Here is a 17368-nt window from a genome sequence, read left to right as displayed (position 1 = left end):
AGATTAAGAAATGTACATAGTCAACGTGTAGAGGGACCAACTGTCTCCATAGAGTTTGTAGAGTGTAGTCTTAGAAAATCACGAAGAGCTGCAGGGGAGGTATATGAAGTAGTCTTATTTTGATATGTCACTTTGAACAAACATGGATGGAGTAATCCAAAACCAGATCCCAAGTCACAAAGTTGTGGACGAAGATCCAAAAATTCTTTCCTCCTGTTTGCTGTAGCTTTGGACACATCCTGTGAGATGAAAATGTTACTTCCCTGCCAAGAGATTTGTTTTTTGGCTTTCGCAGCATTAAGAATTTTCAACAGATCAGTAAATTCAAGAAAGAAAATAATCACGCCTCTTGGTTTAGATGTGGAGGAGTGCGGAGTACGATGACCAATGCGATGCGCCCTTTGGATGTTCAATACTGTAGAAGATGGAAGGCCCACCAACTGTGGAAAGAATGAAGCGAAAAATGAAATTGGGTCACTCCCTTCAAGACCCTCCGATAATCCATAAAGGCGAAGATTATTGCGTTTGTTTCTGTTTTCCAAATCTTCCACAAGTGTCTTCAAAGCTGCCACTTCCTTCTCCAAACTCGCAATTTTATGTGTTTCACCCTGCACGTCACTGACTCTTTGCTCCAAGGGAGAGACTCTCCCTTCCATTTGAGACCACTTAGTATCAAGATTTTGTATCCGAGAATTAGTTTCTTCGATAAAAGGACGCAATGCGCGTATTTTGTCAAGCTCAAGAGAGATCGGTGAGGGAGATTTTACTGGTGAAGGTGGGTCCTGTTTGACCCTTTTATGAGTAGTTGTAGAAATATTCTGAGAAACTTTAGGCGAAGAAGAGAATGAGGAAGACATCTTTGACATGGAAGAAGAAGACGATGCAGCAGAAGTGTCCAATTGTAAAAACTCCGAGAGTTTGTCAGTTGAGGAGAACTGATACAACAGAGATTTTATTTTCTTTAGTTTGCCCATATAAAAATAAAACTCTTCAATAAGGAGACGAGTGAGACAGAAACTCCAAATAAATGTTGATGAGACAGCAAAAATAAATTACATGGCTTGCGCAAAAAACTGCAAGCAGAGCCATCAAATATTCAAAGAAAAAACAGATTAGAGCATTTTAATGATGAGCTAAAATTATTCAAAATGGCCGCTCTCATGATGAAAAATGTAAAAGCGTAATTAAAGAGTCAGAAAATTAGCTAGGCGACCATAAGAACATAAAAAATGTTCACCAAAACATCCCACAGCCATTATATTCCGAGCGCCATCAAAAAAAAAAAATAATAAACGGCTCCGGCGGTAAAAAAGTGTCAGACGACGCGCGGAGCTCCGAGGTCAGGTGGCCATCTTGGATTGCGGCTCATGCGCGTCCCTGTAAACACAATTTCAAGTTATCAAATGTCCCTTTGGGTTTTTACCTTCACCTACTGGGTTTTTTAATCACGTGTTTAAACATACGACACAAGCCTATAAACAGGTGAATGCAAATGATAACTATGTTGACTTATTATCACAGTACTGTGTGAGATATTTGTACAAACGCTATCAATCAGTGAAAAGCAGAATTCCAATAATTCATTTAATAATTTGACACAGAAAGTCTTTCTTTCTTTCTGAATTTTTAATTTGGCTTTTCCCCATAAAAGACTGACAAATATTTAAAACAGTGCACAATACATATAATAAAACCTACAATACTTAACACATTCAAGACACTCAGGGTTACAATGAGTTTACCCCCTAGCCTGCATGACAAAGAATTTCAAGTCTTGTGCGTCAGACAAAAAAATATTCCGACATGGTGCCCAGCCTTAGAGGCTCTTTGAGTTATCACTCAGAAGGCACACAATTTACAGACTAACTCACACAACACACTGCAGAGCAATCCTTTAGGTGTGAAGAATAAAAAAAATGTATAGCTTACGCATCAAGAATTTTTTATTCTATTAAGGACACAGAGGCGAAGATTATGCTATCTCTCTCTTTACTGACCCAAACAGCAGCCAATCAAAATACAGTAAATGAAAAAACGACACATCTCATGATGCTTATCACTTAGTCACATGGTCCAATCACCAACATCGACCTTAGTCCATAAATGTCTTGACCCACGATGTCACTTCCTCTTTCTTTGGTAAAGTCAGATAATGTTCAAAAAATTAAATCAAAACTTCTTACATAGGCTTGAAACCAGGAGTCAGGAACAACAACTCCAACCGAAAGTCACAAGAACTCAACAAGAGCCCAAACTTGTAGAGAAAAATCTCTCAGGAAGAAATCAAGTAAAGGAATCCTCATCAAGAAGCACAGGAGATTCAGGAAGTCTGCTGTTCAGACCATATAAATAACATAAAAAAGGTAGGTAATATCCAAATAATTGGACACATTTCAATAAAAACTAATAATCATTCAGTATAATCAAAACGGATGGGCAACAAATATTAATCAAATACAATCAAATTAACAGATACTTCTGAGTCAACTAAACAAATCTTCCTATGGGCGGGATAATCCTCGCCTCCGTGTTCTTAATAGAATTGAGATTTCTTGACACATAAGCTAGATATTTTTTTATTCTATGTTGGGACCGGAGGCTCCGATTATGCTAGTTTAAAGCTGTTCCATACCACAGTAGCTACATCCAACACTGGCGTGTGATAAAACTTACGAAAAGTAATTTCTGAAGACCAATCAGCTGCCTTCATAATGTCTTCTAGACGAGATCCTAAAGAATATGACTTGGAGGCCATAGCCCCTCTAGCAGAATGAGCCCCAAAATGTTTGGTATTTATGCCCGCTTCATTCATTTACCATCTCATCCATCTAAATAAAGTACCTGACGTATCAGGTTTGAAAGGTTTTTGCAAAGAAATCAATAATTGACCATTATTATCTTGTCAAAATTCCTCTGTAGCCACTTCATACTCCTTTAAACATTGAACCACACATAACTTTGAATTATCTGGATACATTGGATATGATACTGACCTGTAATTAGTTTTTGTCCTTCTGGTAGCCGTAAAGGTAACCCCTTCAGGAGAATACACTCAACCAGCTTAATCTAGAGCTTTAACATCCAACACCCTCTTCCAAGAAATCAGACATAATAACATGGTCAGCTTAGCTGAAATCTGTTTGCGAGTCAAGTATCTATTGGCAGGCCAAGAATCTAAGAAATTTAAAATAATGCTAACATCCCATAACACTGAGTACTTTGCTTGAGGAGGTTTGGATAAACGGATACCCCTCAACAGTTTACAGATCAAAGGATGTTCTCCAACAGGTTTATCCTCAATAAGAATATGGCCAGCCGAAATGGCTGATCTGATATTATTGATTGTCCAATATGCCAAACCTGAACCTGCTAATTCTGCTAGGAAATTAACAATCAGCTCAATATATGCTTCCCCTGGATTGACACCTCTTCCATCACACCAGCTATTCCATCTACGCCAAGCAGAAGAATATCTTTTATGGGTGCTACCGGCCCAAGCCTGTTTAATGTAGTCCGTAGCCTGTTGCGAAATGCCTGGGGTACTCCATCTTGACCTGAAATCAACCAGGCCAACAGAGTTAACTTCTCTGATGAAATCATTGGATGTTAAAGGCCCTCTGGATTCAATAGAAGATTCTGACAGGGAGGAATGAGAAGAGGAGGGGCACAAGCCAATTGCAGAGCTATTGGGAACCAATGTTGAGCTCTCCAGAAAGGTGTCACTAGGATGATCTCTGCCTTCTGTCTCCGTACCTGAGATAGTACCCTGGCAATCATCAGAAACGGAGGAAAGCATACCCCCGAAACTGAGACCAATCTTGGAGAAATGCAACTGTCTTCAGTGCATAAGGGTCTGGGCGCCAACTGTAGAATTTTGGAATCTGGAAGTTGAGCCGAGAAGCAAAAAGATCCACTTTGCAATTGCCCCACTCCTTGATTATCTGAGAGAAAATCACTGGATCTAGTTTCCAGTCGCTGGGATCTGTCAGGTACCTGGAATTCCAATCTGCTATTGTGTTCTGGTCTCCCGGGAGATATTCCGCTAAGACCACCAGACATTGAGTTAGACAATAATGCCAAAAATCCTTGGCAATTTCTGCCAAAATTCAGGATTTCGTCCCCCCAGCTTGTTGACATATCTCACTGCTGAGACACTGTCCATCCGTAATAGAATGCAGCAATCTGTCTTCTGCAGGGAAAGACTCTTTATGACAAAAGAGCCCGCTAGTAGTTCCAGGCAATTGATGTGCAGGGTTTGTTCCCATTCTGGCCATCGTAGTAGATTTGTCACTATAGAGTTGCAACGGGCTCCCCACCCCTAACGACTGGCATTGGACTCGATCACCACCTCTGGGTGAGAACCGAACATCGCTCTGCCGTTCCAGGCTTCCATGTGATGGAGCCACCATTGAATCTCCGATTTCACCTCAACAGTCAATGGAATCTGTTCCGAGTAACACAGACCCTGTTGAAGATGTCTGATTTTGAGTCTCTGCAGAGCACGGTAGTGTAAAGGGGCTGGGAAGATTGCCTGAATAGACAAGGGTAGTAGTCCCACTACCCTGGAAATGATCCTCAAGGATACAGTCGGACTGGCCAGAATAGATCTCAATTCCCTCTTGATGTTGCGAATTTATTGAGAGGGAAAAATTAGTTGACATAGGACTGAGTCTATCTGGAAACCAAGGAGGTCTATCACCTGAGTCGGTTTCAATAATGACTTCTGCACATTGATAAGGAAACCTAAATCTTGCAGAAGATTGATGGTCCAGTTCAAATGAATTAGAAGGGATTGGGGAGACTGAGCCATCAGTAAAATATCGTCCTGATATATGATCAGACGGACTCCCTTGGATCTTAACCATTCCATCACAAGTCTCAGTAGCTTTGTGAAGCACCAAGGGGCTGATGAAAGGCCAAACAGAAGAGCAAAAAACTCTAGGCAATGACCCTTCCACAGGAATTGAAGAAATCTCCTGTGAGGAGGGAAAATTGGGATCAACAGATATGCATCTTTTAGGTCCAGGCGGATCATCCAGTCTCCTTCTAATAGAATATCTCTCAACATGGGAATTCCCTCCATCTTGAAGTGACTGTACAGAATCCAATGATTGAAGTCCTTTAAATTCAAGACTAGACAATGATCTCCCCCTTTTTTGGCTACTACAAATATGGGGCTTAGGAAACCAGAAGGGTGAGGGGCGGAAAACTGTATGGCACTTTTGTCCAGTAATGCCTGAACTTCTTTGTCTATAAAATCTTGATTTGCTAGGGAAAAACACATCTGGAGAGGAGGGTTGTGTTGCTTGGGCATACTGATAAACTCTAGGTGAAAGCCCAAAACAGTTTGGAGAATCCAAGGATCCCCAGTGATCTTCCTCCAGTTTTTTAAAAACAATCCCACTCTGCCCCCAAGAGTCACTTGTGAGAAAGGAATAATGCCCACCTGAGTAACTTGTGTCTCATATTGCTCCTTGTGGTCCCCTGCGGGAACGTCTGTGGAAACAAGGACGACCTCCTCTGGGGCGTGTAGGGTAGAAGGTGGAGTCTTGCTCTCCGTACCAACCTCCTCTCCCTCTGGGGTAATAGTTCTGAGGACCATTGAACGTTCCTCGGCCGGGCATGCGTCTTCCGTAACGACCAGCCCTGACAAAAAGGCCCGTCTAAACTCTTTCTTAAGTGACATCTGGGCCTTGTCCAGTGAGGAAAAAGTGGAACAGAACTTGGCCAGCTCTTTAATAAAGGAAGACCCAAAAAGAAGACCATTGGCAGAAGGGCCAGCTTCAGAGGAAGCTAAATCAGACAGTTTAGGGTCAATGTACATCAGTATGGATTTTCTGCGTTCTGATGATATAGCGCAGTTAGTGTTACCAAGTTGACAAATGGCTCTCTGGGCCCAGCCAATTAGAACATCCGTGTCCACAGGAGAGTCTGACTCTTTAGCCAGAAAGGCCATCTTGAGAATTTTCGTCAAATGGCCAGTCAAGTCCAGCAGTTTGTCTTGACAATTAAGCCATGATCTATCCAAACCTTTTTTAGGATCTTTTGCAAACTTTCTCATGAACATCACCATAGTGGGATCAATCTCTGGGGTATCAGAGACCTTACCTTCTAGATCTGGTCTGGGGCATTCTGCCCAAAGACAAGACCTTACCTCTTTGTCAAAACTTTTCCTAATGTTAGACTGGACATATTGGGCCACCTCAGGAGAAGGAACCCAATTGGCAACTCTAGGATGCATAATTTCAGTAGGGTCAAAATCCAAAACTTAACATGGTGGAACCAACTTTTTTGCTTTTTTTGCTGGGACCCGGAGCATCCGAGTCATTGGAAGAAGAATCCTTATCTGACGAGGAAGGGGAAAAGGAAGCATCCTTCTTGGAGCTATAGTTGTGTTCCCCTCCACGTTTCTTGCGCAGTTTATCAAAAGCGTTGGCGTGTACCTCACTAGAACCTGTGAGTGAGTCTTCTAAATTTTTTGCTTTAGATTTTACTTTTGTTCCTTCGGGTTGCGAGTGTTGGCCTTGAATCCAACCCTGGGAACATGCGTAATCAAAAGGTTTACCTGAAAAAGGTCCTAAGGCTCTCACCAGGGCATCATTCACAGATTGTTGAACCCTAGTATCAAGGGCTTCCACTAGGTTAACCTCCATTTGGTTACCTATCTCATCAGTGTAATATTCTGCCTCTTGGTCATTCCACTGAGCCATAATAAAGAATGAACAAAATAAAGTATAATACAAAGTATAATATAAAGGACCAAAATTGTCCCAAAAGGTAGAGGGAGTGCAAAAAACCCTCACAGGCAATAACAGAGCCCAATATAGAGTGTGGAGGGAGCTGCCTGTGAAGCACTCTAGGCTGGAGCCTCTTTTATTTTACAGCCCACGCTATTATCTTAGAGCTGGGCGTCAGGGAGCAAGAGGAACACAACAGAACAGGGCTCCTGGCCAGTGCGCTATGGGAAAGACGAGTCGATCTTTCAGATGTAAGAAAAACTGAGAATCGACTCGTCTCCGACACACGAGGGCGCGAGGAGTAGAAATAGAAAAGGACTACGTGATCCACACGTAGTCCGCTCCTGCTCCACCAAAGGAAAAATGGGCAATAAACCGGCAAAACGCCGAAAATACACAGCGCGAGGAGAGCTTCAAATGTTATACAAAGCGTGTGAAATTGCGTCGCTATTACAGATTAATACAATACAATGCCATGAACACACATGCAAAGGACATTTTAGAAAACAAAAATATGTGTACTTATCTGCTGCGGAGCAGCAAAAAAAGAGGAAGTGACATCGTGGGTCAAGACATTTATGGACTAAGGTCGATGTTGGTGATTGGACCATGTGACTAAGTGATAAGCATCATGGGATGTGTAGTTTTTTCATTTACTGTATTTTGATTGGCTGCTGTTTGGGTCAGTAAAGAGAGAGATAGCATAATCGGAGCCTCTGGTCCTGACATAGAATTTGTTTGCTCAAGCCTTACAATGCAAGGTAAAAGACCTTTCAGACATACGTTTCACGAAGTAGAGCTTTATCTCAGGCTTCCTCTGTATGGCTGTAACTTAGGTTCCTTGAGCCTGATTCACAAACTGCAGTTCTTAGTAACTTAAATTTTTTAGTACATTTACTACTTTTTGGTATTCACAAACTGCACTTTTCTAGTAACTTACACTTTTGTAGTATGTCCCTACCAGGAATTGGCTGTGTATAGTGCTGAACTTACTGCAAAAATATGTTACTACAAAAGTGCAGTTTGTGAATACCCGAAAACTAGTAAACATAGTCAACAGTGTAAACTTACTAAAAAGTGTATGTTTTTTGTGAATCAGGCCTACAGGTTCAATCTTCAATAGGGTTTGGCTTTATCTAGCAGAGCATTATCTGGGGTTACATAGATTTTACAGGTCTTTGCTTTTAAAAGCAAAGCTATCCCTCAGGTGACAAAGACAAAGACGTACTTAATTTTACAATATACAGGAGACCTACCTCTGAGGCTGCAAAGTATTCGCTTTTCAGGCCACGGAAAACTGAGCTATCTCACTGGCTAAGCAGAGATAGTCAACTGTTTGAACTGCATATTAAGCAAAGAAAAGATTAAAATAATGAGCTTGTCAGACTAGCACAATTTGTCTGCAAGTAGAAGGGAACTTCTCACATGAGGTTGAGACTCTATGGAAGTCTTTTTGAGTTTAATCATTGCCCAGCCACCACAATTGCTGTGCCTCAACACATTTAGACACTGAGGAACCACAGGCCTCAGTTTATACCACATATGGAAATGCATTGATATAATCACATCACTGGCCCGCCACCCAGAAGACATGGCAACAATAGGAAATTAATCTGCAATCCTCATGTGTGCAGGGAGAAAACTCTTTGTACGCCAGGCCCATTGGCATTTTCAGAAACTACCCCCATGTTTTGGGAGTCTGTGTCTGAAAGAGAAAAATGCCCAGCAGGTCAAAAAAGCTTTGCAGCCCACTCAGCGTTAATCATGACAAATGTGTATCCACAGTAGCAGTACATGACCTTTTGCTGCAGACATCCACACTGTATAGGCAAAGAACGCCAAATATAATCACCACTTGGCCCCGCCAGGAGACCAGAGGCCAGAGCCAATGTTGCAGGTCACCTGCTGTCAAAACCCATTTCAGAGGGCTACAGGGCAAGCAGAGGTCACTGGGCGGAGTTCCTCTCACGCAGTCGTGCCACCAAAGCAACTGGAGGTTCTCTGTGGCTCATCCTTGCAAACTAAGTGTCTGATACACTTACTGGTAAAGTGGTGATGCAATGATACTGAAGCGGGTCTCTTGTTGATAGTGCGCAGGTACTCACATGGTGGGCTCTTTTCTCCAGCGGCGGAGGAGGGTGGCTCAGGCGGCTTATCTTGTTGCTCCCAGTGACCCCTTCGGGCATATGTATCCTCTATGAACACAGGCTCCAGTCTGGAAGCGAAGTCCACAACGGTGGCCCCTCCTGGCATACAAGGTCGTGGCTCACAATGACACAAGGACTATGGCCCTCACAGCATGGCAACATTCTTGCGGCAGACCGTCCTGCCATACAGGGTCACGGACTCCTCAATATGCATATGCTCTGGCCCACTTGGCTCAGGGATGCACAAGGCTCAATTCACTGTGGCCCTCATCTTACATAATAGGTCTGCACACTTCATCCTGAACACTAGCAACAACTCAAACAGTGCAGCAGCGATCTCCTCACACCTTGCAAAAGAAGTCCACTCAACAAGGCTCCCCACTAGACCTCGCTCCCTCCAACACTCTCCTCCTCGTCACAGGCACACTGGTATTGACAAGCAGATGCCTCAGGACAGGTATTCTTAGGTTTCCTGGGTGATGTCCCCTCACCTAGCAGGGAGACTAGCAGTCTTTGGTCCCAAGTCCTGGTCATAGGTTGCAGAGCTTCTCATCCTCACACAGCCCATCTGGCTGCTTGACAGATGATCATTTTAGGGTCTCAAGCTCCCCTACTTACAGTCCACTATGAGAAAACAAATGTGAGTTAGAGTCTGAGTCTTTGAAGATTATTTTGGGGGTTTGCTTCTTTTTAAATGCCCACTCCTTTATACTCTCTTCCTGCTGAAAACAGTCTGTCATACCAGGAGCAACCCCAAAGCTGATAGCCCCACAACAGAGTAATGAGAGTGACTAGAGTTCATACGTGAAGCCAGCCACAGTCATATGTGTATCAAAAGGTTGGCTCAGGGCCTCAGCCCTTTATACTCTTTATGATTTTCTTAACAGCTCCGTCTCCTTCCTGAAATGTGCCTTTCTTCCTTGTTCACTGAATAAAAGAGCAGTCTTTGAAGTATACAGGGGAAGTCTGGTACTCTCCTCTCCAGTGTGTGTCCCACCCAGCTTACAGGATTACAGCAATACTCAAATCTGTCTAGGGATATTCCTCTACCTCTAATGGAACCCAGACCCTTCCAAATATTGTACCATTTGCAGGCACACATACACCCCATGAAATTATACAGACTACAAACACTGCATAGCACTATAGCCTTCATGTACTGTACCACTCTTAGGCACACATACATCCAGCACATACATTTAGCATACACGCACTGTATCCTTCATGTAATGTATCACTCATAGGCACATATACATCGCATGCACTGCGCAGCACTACATTCTTCATGTACAGTACCAATCATGGGCAGACATGCATCCAGCACACACATTTACTACTCACACATGACTCAGGGGGTGATTCTAACTCTGGCGGGCGGCGGAGGCCGCCCACCAGAGTTCCCCCTCCAGAATACCGCACCGCGGTCGTAAGACCGCTGCAGTGATTCTGGGTTTTCCACTGGGCTGGCGGGCGACCGCCAAAAGGCCGCCCGCCAGCCCAGTGGAAAACAACCTTCCCACGAGGACGCCGGCTCTGAATGGAGCCGGCGGAGTGGGAAGGTGCGACGGGTGCAGTTGCACCCGTCGTGAATTTCACTGTCTGCAATGCAGACAGTGAAATTCAAAGTGGGGCCCTCTTACGGGGGCCCCTGCAGTGCCCATGCCATTGGAAGGGCACTGCAGGGGCCCCCAGGGGCCCCACAACACCCCATACCGCCATCCTGTTCCTGGCGGCAGAGCCGCCAGGAACAGGATGGCGGTATGGGGTGTCAGAATCCCCATGGAGGCGCAGCGAGCTGCGCCGCCATGGAGGATTCTTTTGGGCAGCGGAAAACCGGCGGGAGACCGCCGGTTTTCCTCTTCTGACCGCGGCCAAACCGCCGCGGTCAGAATGCCCTGCAGGGCACCGCCAGCCTGTTGCCGGTGCTCCCGCCAACCCTGGACCGCCGGGGTCAGAATGACCCCCTCAGTATTGCATTATACACATATACCCAGCGCAGACACTCCACTCATGCGGTGTATAGCACTGCACACCAAACCTAGGTAGGCCAAAGATGAGTTAAGCAAATAGCAGCTAAACTCTAAGTGACTGAGCCTGTAGGCCTCACACTGGTGACACAGGTTAAAAAAGGAGCTGGGAAGGTCACTGGTCGAACAGCCAAGTCTTGAGGTTCTTTCTGAAGACTAGTAGGTCTTTGGTTTTGCAAAGGTCGTGGGGAGGGAGTTCCAGGTTTTGGGGGCGAGGTAGGAGAAAGACCTGCCTCCTGTGGTGGTGTGCAGAATGCGGGGGACTGTGGCTAGGGTGAGGTCGGCTGATCGGAGGTTGCGTGTGGGAGTGTGGAAGTTTACTCTTTCATTGAGGTAGGTTGGGCCGGTAGTGTGGAGGGATTTCTGTGCGTGGATGAGGATCTTGAATGTGATTCTCTTGTCTATGGGGAGCCAGTGTAGGGATCTGAGGTGTGGTGAGATTCGTTCGTGTCGGGGAAGGCCATGGACGAGGCGCGCGGCTGTGTACTGGATTCTTTGGAGTTTGCGTTTGAGTTTGAGTGTGGTGCCGGCGTAGAGGGCGTTGCCGAAGTCCAGTCTGCTGCTGATGAGTGCGTGGGTGACTGTCTTTCTGGTCTCAGGGGTGATCCATTTGAAGGATTTTTTCAGGGTGTGGAGTGTGTGGAAGCAGGAGGAGGTTAGAGCATTGATTTGCTGTGTCATGGAGAGGGCGGGGTCGAGGATGATGCCGAGGTTGCGTGCGTGGGTTGCGGGGGTGGGTGCGGGGCCTAGGGCGGTGGGCCACCAGGAGGCGTCCCATGTGGTTTTGTTGGGGCCGAAGATGATGACTTCGGTTTTGTTTGAGTTGAGCTTGAGATGGTTAGTGGTCATCCAGTTGGCGGTGCCTAGGAGAGCAGCGTGTAGGTTGGTTTTGGCGGTGGTGGGGTTGCGGGTGAGGGAGAGGATGAGTTGGGTGTCATCTGCATGTGAGAGGATGGTGATTCCGTTTGCTCTGAGAATGTTGGCTAGGGGGATCATGTAGATGTTGAAGAGTGTGGGGCTGAGTGAGGACCCTTGGGGGACTCCGCAGGTGATCTTGGTAGTGTTGGAGTGGAAGGGCGGGAGGCGGACTTTCTGGGTTCGGTCGGTGAGGAAGGAGGAGAGCCAGTCTAAGGCTTTGTGGCGGATTCCTATGTTGTGGAGGCGTGTGCGGAGTGTGTGGTGGCAGACGGTGTCAAAAGCTGCGGAGAGGTCTAGGAGGATGAGTGCGACGGTGTAAAGAAATGGCTCCCTGTTGCAGTTACCCCCCACTTTTTGCCTGATACGGATGCTGACTTGACTGAGAAGTGTGCTGGGACCCTGCTAACCAGGCCCCAGCACCAGTGTTCTTTCATCTAAAATGTGCCATTGTCTCCACAATTGGCACAACCCTGGCACCCAGGTAAGTCCCTTGTAACTTGTACCCCTGGTACCAAGGGCCCTGATGCCAGGGAAGGTCTCTAAGGGCTGCAGCATGTCTTATGCCACCCTAGGGACCCCTCACTCAGCACAGGCACACTGCTTGCCAGCTTGTGTGTGCTGGTGGGGAGAAAATGACTAAGTCGACATGGCACTCCCCTGAGGGTGCCATGGCAACCTCACACTGCCTGTGGCATAGGTAAGTCACCCCTCTAGCAGGCCTCACAGCCCTAAGGCAGGGTGCACTATACCACAGGTGAGGGCATAGGTGCATGAGCACTATGCCCCTACAGTGTCTAAGCAAAACCTTAGACATTGTAAGTGCAGGGTAGCCATAAGAGTATATGGTCTGGGAGTCTGTCAAAAATGAACTCCACAGCTCCATAATGGCTACACTGAATACTGGGAAGTTTAGTATCAAACTTCTCAGAATAATAAACCCACACTGATGCCAGTGTTGGATTTATTAAAAAATGCACACAGAGTGCATCTTAGAGATGCCCCCTGTATTTTACCCAATTGTTCAGTGCAGGACTGACTGGTCTGTGCCAGCCTGCTGCTGAGAGACGAGTTTCTGACCCCATGTGGTGAGGGCCTTTGTGCTCTCTGAGGACAGAAACAAAAGCCTGCTGTGGGTGGAGGTGCTTCACACCTCCCCCCTGCAGGAACTGTAACACCTAGCAGTAAGCCTCAAAGGCTCAGGCTTCGTGTTACAATGCCCCAGGGCACTCCAGCTAGTGGAGATGCCTGCCCCCTGGACACAGCCCCCACTTTTGGCGGCAAGTCCAGGAGAGATAATGAGAAAAACAAGGAGGAGTCACTGGCCAGTCAGGACAGCCCCTAAGGTGTCCTGAGCTGAAGTGACTCTGACTTTTAGAAATCCTCCATCTTGCAGATGGAGGATTCCCCCAATAGGGATAGGAATGTGCCCCCCTCCCCTCAGGGAGGAGGCACAAAGAGGGTGTAGCCATCCTCAAGGACAGTAGCCATTGGCTTCTGCCCTCCCAGACCTAAACACACCCCTAAATTCAGTATTTAGGGGCTCCCCAGAACCTTGGAACTCAGATTCCTGCAACCTAAGAAGAAAAGGACTGCTAAGCTGAAAAACCCTGCAGAGAAGACGGAGAAACCAACTGCTTTGGCCCCAGCTCTACCGGCCTGTCTCCCCCCTTCTAAAGACACTGCTCCAGCGACGCTTTCCCCAGGACCAGCGACCTCTGAATCCTCAGAGGACTGCCCTGCTCTAGAAGGACCAAGAAACTCCAGAGGACAGCGGCTCTGTTCACCCAAGACTGCAACTTTGTTTCCAAAGAAGCAACTTCAAGACAACTGCGTTTCCCGCCCGAAGCGTGAGACGTGCTACTCTGCACCGAACACCCCCAGCTCGACTTGTGGAGAAACAACACTTCAGGGAGGACTCCCCGGCGACTACGAGACTGTGAGTAGCCAGAGTTGCCCCCCCTGAGCCCCCACAGCGACGCCTGCAGAGGAAATCCTGAGGCTCCCCCTGACCGCGACTGCCTGACTCCCAGATCCCGACGCCTGGAAAAGACTCTGCACCCGCAGCCCCCAGGACCTGAAAGATCGGAACTCCAGTGCAGGAGTGACCCCCAGGAGGCCCTCTCCCTTGCCCAGGTGGTGGCTACCCCGAGGAGCCCCCCCCTTGCCTGCCTGCATCGCTGAAGAGACCCCTTGGTCTCCCATTGATTTCCATTGGAAACCCGACGTGTGTTTGCACACTGTACCCGGCGGCCCCCGTGCTGCTGAGGGTGTACTTTCTGTGCTAACTTGTGTCCCCCCCCCCCGGTGCCCTACAAAACCCCCCTGGTCTGCCCTCCGAAGACGCGGATACTTACCTGCTGGCAGACTGGAACCGGGGCACCCCCTTCTCCATTGAAGCCTATGCGTTTTGGGCACCACTTTGAACTCTGCACCTGACCGGCCCTGAGCTGCTGGTGTGGTAACTTTGGGGTTGCTCTGAACCCCCAACGGTGGGCTACCTTGGACCCAAACTTGAACCCCGTAGGTGGTTTACTTACCTGCAAGAACTAACAAACTCTTACTCCCCCTAGGAACTGTGAAAATTGCACTGTCTAGTTTTAAAATAGCTATATGTGATTTATTTGAAAAGTATATATGCTATTGTGATTATTCAAAGTTCCTAAAGTACTTACCTGCAATACCTTTCATTTAAAGTATTACATGTAAAATGTGAACCTGTGGTTCTTAAAATAAACTAAGAAAATATATTTTTCTATACAAAAACCTATTGGCCTGGAATTGTCTTTGAGTGTGTGTTCCTCATTTATTGCTTGTGTATGTACAACAAATGCTTAACACTACTCCTTTGATAAACCTACTGCTCGACCACACTACCACAAAATAGAGCATTAGTATTATCTCTTTTTGCCACTATCTTACCTCTAAGGGGAACCCTTGGACTCTGTGCATACTATTCCTTACCTTGAAATAGTGCATATAGAGCCAACTTCCTACAGACGGTCTCGCCTTTGTCGACTTTGGTCCTGATGTCGTCAGTGCATGCGATGAGGGCGGTTTCTGTGCTGTGGTTCTTGCGGAACCCAGATTGTGCGGGGTCAAGGGTGTTGGTTTCTTCGAGGAAGTGGGATAGGCGAGTGTTGACTAATTTCTCTGCAACCTTGGCGGTGAACGGGAGGAGGGAGATGGGGCGGTAGTTGGAGAGGATCTCCGGGTCGGCTTGGGGTGCTCAGCACCGGCAACAACATGCACAAATTAAGCACTGGTCCACTACCATGTAGAGGACTTTTCCAACACCTGTCAAATTATAAATGACCCCATAAGTTTCCAACTGCACAAAGCATTTGGAAAATTCCGAGGTTAATAGGTTTATTACCAGCATTCCCACAAGTGTTGGTCCTACATGGTGCTTTAAAGCTACACCTTTGTAAAGTCTAGTTCGTTCAGCCTGTCCCTTTTTTCATCGCTCTCTCTTTTCTTTCGATCTCCTGGACTCATTCTCTTATTTTCCTCAGACACTTTCTGTCCATCACTGGTGCACAGCCACCGTGACACTCCCAGCACTGGGCTGACAGCGGGTGCAGCTTTGCAACCGGAAATTCATAACGGCTGGCAAGAGAGTGAAAGAGTGATAATGAGAAGAAGAAGATAGTAAAAGGGTACAGTGAAGAAAATGAACAGACACCGAAAGGAGCTCTCCAGCAGTTACTACTTGCAGGAGAGCAACCCTCCCCTCCCTCGGCTCAGTGGCGTAAAATGAAGATGCCCCCCCAGAATGTGAGGAGGGACTCCTGAGTCTCACAAATTTCACAGATACAGGGAGTGCAGAATTATTAGGCAAGTTGTATTGTTGAGGATTAATTTTATTATTGAACAACAACCATGTTCTCAATGAACCCAAAAAACTCATTAATATCAAAGCTGAATATTTTTGGAAGTAGTTTTTAGTTTGTTTTTAGTTTTAGCTATGTTAGGGGGATATCTGTGTGTGCAGGTGACTATTACTGTGCATAATTATTAGGCAACTTAACAAAAAACAAATATATACCCATTTCAATTATTTATTATTACCAGTGAAACCAATATAACATCTCAACATTCACAAATATACATTTCTGACATTCAAAAACAAAACAAAAACAAATCAGTGACCAATATAGCCACCTTTCTTTGCAAGGACACTCAAAAGCCTGCCATCCATGGATTCTGTCAGTGTTTTGATCTGTTCACCATCAACATTGCGTGCAGCAGCAACCACAGCCTCCCAGACACTGTTCAGAGAGGTGTACTGTTTTCCCTCCTTGTAAATCTCACATTTGATGATGGACCACAGGTTCTCAATGGGGTTCAGATCAGGTGAACAAGGAGGCCATGTCATTAGATTTCCTTCTTTTATACCCTTTCTTGCCAGCCACGCTGTGGAGTACTTGGACGCGTGTGATGGAGCATTGCCCTGCATGAAAATCATGTTTTTCTTGAAGGATGCAGACTTCTTCCTGTACCACTGCTTGAAGAAGGTGTCTTCCAGGAACTGGCAGTAGGACTGGGAGTTGAGCTTGACTCCATCCTCAACCCGAAAAGGCCCCACAACCTCATCTTTGATGATACCAGCCCAAACCAGTACTCCACCTCCACCTTGCTGGCGTCTGAGTCGGACTGGAGCTCTCTGCCCTTTACCAGTCCAGCCACGGGCCCATCCATCTGGCCCATCAAGACTCACTCTCATTTCATCAGTCCATAAAACCTTAAATAAATCAGTCTTGAGATATTTCTTGGCCCAGTCTTGACGTTTCAGCTTGTGTGTCTTGTTCAGTGGTGGTCGTCTTTCAGCCTTTCTTACCTTGGCCATGTCTGAGTATTGCACACCTTGTGCTTTTGGGCACTCCAGTGATGTTGCAGCTCTGAAATATGGCCAAACTGGTGGCAAGTGGCATCGTGGCAGCTGCACGCTTGACTTTTCTCAGTTCATGGGCAGTTATTTTGCGCCTTGGTTTTTCCACACGCTTCTTGCGACCCTGTTGACTATTTTGAATGAAACGCTTGATTGTTCGATGATCACGCTTCAGAAGCTTTGCAATTTTAAGAGTGCTGCATCCCTCTGCAAGATATCTCACTATTTTTTACTTTTCTGAGCCTGTCAAGTCCTTCTTTTGACCCATTTTGCCAAAGGAAAGGAAGTTGCCTAATAATTATGCACACCTGATATAGGGTGTTGATGTCATTAGACCACACCCCTTCTCATTACAGAGATGCACATCACCTAATATGCTTAATTGGTAGTAGGCTTTCGAGCCTATACAGCTTGGAGTAAGACAACATGCATAAAGAGGATGATGTGGTCAAAATACTCATTTGCCTAATAATTCTGCACTCCCTGTATTCATTGACCTTTGGATGAATGCCCCCTCCAAGGGAAAGGCGGCCCCTATAGAGTTCCCCACCCCACACACATCTGGAGTAGGGGTTACATGATCCTGCGTTACGCCCCCACCTCAGCTTCTGTCTATTCAGCACAACACAGGCATTGGCGGGGGTAGCAAAC

General features: G+C 46.3%; 1 long non-coding RNA gene across 1 annotated transcript in view; it reads right to left on the bottom strand.

Annotated features, from left to right (window-relative positions):
- Positions 1-17368, bottom strand: part of LOC138249174 (uncharacterized) — a 44234-nt gene that overhangs the window by 239 nt on the left and 26627 nt on the right. The gene's annotated exons all lie outside the window — the stretch shown is intronic.

The sequence above is a fragment of the Pleurodeles waltl genome, chromosome 8, assembly GCF_031143425.1.
Source record: "Pleurodeles waltl isolate 20211129_DDA chromosome 8, aPleWal1.hap1.20221129, whole genome shotgun sequence".
In the NCBI taxonomy this organism is placed as follows: Eukaryota; Metazoa; Chordata; class Amphibia; order Caudata; family Salamandridae; genus Pleurodeles; species Pleurodeles waltl.
This window is presented reverse-complemented; position numbering and strand designations above follow the sequence as displayed.